At 30.0% G+C, this 3,769-nt stretch overlaps 1 long non-coding RNA gene across 1 annotated transcript; it reads left to right on the forward strand.

Annotated features, from left to right (window-relative positions):
• Positions 1-1,588: 1,588 nt before the first annotated feature.
• LOC105132545 (uncharacterized) lies at positions 1,589-3,026 on the forward strand. The gene is made up of 3 exons (XR_843594.1): positions 1,589-2,680; positions 2,774-2,833; positions 2,908-3,026. It is a non-coding gene; the product is annotated as an uncharacterized LOC105132545 (long non-coding RNA).
• The last annotated feature ends 743 nt before the right edge of the window (positions 3,027-3,769 follow it).

Consider the following 3,769-nt stretch of genomic DNA (forward strand, 5'->3'; position numbering starts at 1 on the left):
AAACTGATTTTTTTTTTTTATGAATAGAGAATAATGTTTATATATATATATTAAAAGAAAAAGGAGGGGTTCGGTGGATTGTAATTTATCAAATTTGAAAACTGATTTTTTTTTTTTATGAATAGAGAATAATGTTTATATATATATATTAAAAGAAAAAGGAGGGGTTCGGTGGATTGTAATTTATCAAATTTGAAAACTGATTTTTTTTTATGAATAGAGAATAATGTTTATATATATATATATTAAAAGAAAAAGGAGGGGTTCGGTGGATTGTAATTTATCAATTTTGAAAATTGAATTTTTTTTTATGAATAGAGAATAATATATATATATATATATTGTATTTTATTATATTGTATTATTGTCTATTGAAATTACAAAATACAATCTCAGCACTCAGCAACATAATTTTTTTTACAACATATCAACCAAAATAAAATAACTTGTGAAAATAATCTTTAAAAGTACAGTTGAACTTATGCATATCATACTATTGTTAATCTATTATAAATTATTGGTTTTTAACATGTTTTTATTATGTAATAATAGATGGAAACAACTCAAATTCAAAATGCTTCATCCACGGGCACTACACCAACATCTACTTCTTCTCCAACTTTAAAACCTAATGTAGAATCAACCAATGCAGGATCCACCATAGATACAAAAGGTAAACAATCTCAAGTCCTTACATCTAGGAAAAGAAATGCTGATGATAAAAAGAAGTCATAAATTTGGGATCACTTTACAAAACTTGATGTTGATCCTAAAGTTCCTAGAGCTGAATGTAATTATTGTGAAAAACATTATGCATGTCATACTATTGTTAATGGCACAAGTAATATGTGGAGTCATTTAAAAGTGTGCAAGAAGTTCCCTTTTGTGGTTGATAAGAAACAAAGGGTTTTGGTATTAGAACCTAAGATAGAGAAGGGTGAATTGGGAGAACAAAATGTAGGAAGTCTTAAGGCAATAGGTTATAATTATGATGAATGTAGACAAGCACTAGCAAAGATGGTTATAATCGATGAGTTGCCTTTTAATTTTATGGAGGGTCGGGGATTTAAATTGTTTGCTAGGACTATGCAACCTAGATTTGACATTCCTTCTCGTTTTAAAATTATGAGAGATTGTTTGAAACTTTATATTGAAGAGAAGGATAGATTGAGGACAGCTCTTAGGGGTCAACGATTGTGCTTGACAACAAATACATGGACATTAATAAAAAATATTAACTATATGTGTTTAACAGCTTATTGGATTGATAATGACTGGAATTTGCATAAAAGAATTCTTAATTTTTGTCAAGTTTCCAATCATATAGGTGAGACAATTGGCCAAGTTATTGAGAATTGTTTGCTGGAGTGGGGGATTGATAAACTGTTGACTATTACATTAGACAATACAAGCACTAATAATGTGACCATTTCATATTTAAAGAATGTGATGAAATATTGGCCAACTAATATATTGTCAAATGAGTACTTGCATGTTAGATGTTGTGCACACATTGTAAACCTCATTGTGTGTGATGGCTTGAAAGAGATTAATGATTCAGTTGTTAAGATTAAAAATACCATTAGATTTGTAAGATCTTCACCGTCGAGGCATCTTGCATTTAAGAAGTGTGCTGAAAAGTTGCATATAGAGTGTAAGAAATCATTGTGTTTAGATGTTGCAACTCGATGGAATTCAACTTATCTTATGTTAGAAGCTGCTGAAAAGTTTGAAAAGGTGTTTGTGAGGTTAGGTGAAAAAGAACGTAGGTATATGAGTTACTTTTTGGAGGTTGATTCAAAGGGGAATAAAAAAAACATAGGGCCACCTAGTTTGGGTGATTGGGAAAATACAAGAACTTTGGTTAAGTTCTTAAAGATTTTTTATATGGTTACATTGAGATTTTCTAGCTCATTGCATATCACATCAAATTCTTTCTTCAATGAATTGATTTACATGCATACAAACTTGTTGCAATTGTGTAAAAATAAAGATAGTATTTTAAGTGGAATGACGATGAATATGATGTTAAAGTTTGAGAAGTATTGGGGGTGTGAAGTAAATCAGAATTTTTTGTTATATGTGGCTAATGTCTTAGATCCACGTTTGAAGTTGAAATATGTGAAATTTTGTTTTGGTGATTTGTATGATTATGACAAAGCACAATTGCTAACAAATAAGGTGAAAGATACTTTGGTGAGTTTGTATGAGTTTTATTTGAAAATTGATGAAGTGGTGGATAATAATAGGCATAAATAGGATGTTAATGCTATTGATGATGTGGAGGTAGATGTTAACACTTTGGCTCGATTCAAAAGATATTTGCTGGAGGTGGATAGTGTGGAAAATAAAAATGAGGTTGAGAGGTATTTGATTGAAGGTTGTGAGGATCCTAATGATGATAAGTTAAATATTTTGGGTTTGTGGAAAAGTAATGCTTTGAAATATAAGACACTTTCAAAGGTTGCACAACATGTTCTGGCTATTCCTATATCTATAGTGGCTTCTGAATCAGCATTTAGCACAGGTGGTCGTGTACTTGATCAATTTCAAAGTTCTCTATCTCCAGCAACTGTTCAAGCACTCATTTGTTGTCAAAATTGGTTGCATCATGGATCAAATCTAATTGATATTAGAAGCTTGATAAATGATCTTGAAACCTACGAAAACCTTGAGTCAGGTAATTTTTTTTAGAAACTTGCATCTTTTATTTTGTTATTTATTAATTAAATTGTTTGCAATCATCTAACATGTCTAATTTTTTATTTTGTAGAATTTGGTGGAAAGTTACATTTAGTAACAGATGATAATTAGTTCAAAAGTTACTTTGATGGTAAAATACTATTTTTTATTTTTACATATTCTAATTTATTTTATCATGTTATAATTTTAGATTTTGATTTTCAGGTTTTGATGTCAATGATATTATGGAATCAAAGTGCAATGTTCTTGTCATCTTGATGTGCTTTTTGATTGAGATGATGTATACAATGAAGATTTATATTTTTTGCATGAAGTATTTTATTTTTTATGGCAATGTTATTTGTTTTTTTAAGCCCTTTTGAAGGCAATGCTTTGTAATTTTAATTTTAATTTGGTGTGTGTGTTATTTACACTTTGATGCCTGAGGAGTCCAAACTTCAAAACATAAATATTAGAAAGGCTTGAAACATATTAAACATAATATTAACACTAATAATTTAATATAAATGAATATTTAGTGACAAAAAATATTAAATATATTATAGAATTTTGTAACAAAATTACATAATATTTATATTAATTACAAGCCATCAAAAAACCCATTAAAAAGCCCAAAAAAGCCCTAAAAAATAATACAGGTTTTTTGATTTTTTTGTTAAAAAACCGAACCGAACCGAACCGAACCAAAATCGGTCAATTTGAACCGGTTCTAGTTCGGTTTCGGTTTGAATTTTCAAGTTTTCTAAAATTTAATTTTGGTTAGTTTTTTAGATAAAAACCGAACCGAACCGAATTTGCTCACCCCTATGGAGTATGGTATTTTTGGAATGGGTTCTTCCTACCCTCAACATAATCAACCTCTTTCTTTTTACCTTTAAAGCCTCTTTTCTCCACAGGTGCAGAGATTCTACCACTTTTTACTCGCTTTATTCACTCAACTACTGCCACAACATCTGTAAATTACTAGGCCAAACTTCCCATCACATGCTCGTAGTATGGTGCCTTGAGCGTGTTAGCAAATAAAGTCACCATCCCCTTTTCCCGCCGGGGAGGATGTACTTGAACA

Source organism: Populus euphratica, unplaced genomic scaffold (genome assembly GCF_000495115.2).
Source record: "Populus euphratica unplaced genomic scaffold, PopEup_1.0 scaffold27.1, whole genome shotgun sequence".
NCBI classification, from domain to species: Eukaryota; Viridiplantae; Streptophyta; class Magnoliopsida; order Malpighiales; family Salicaceae; genus Populus; species Populus euphratica.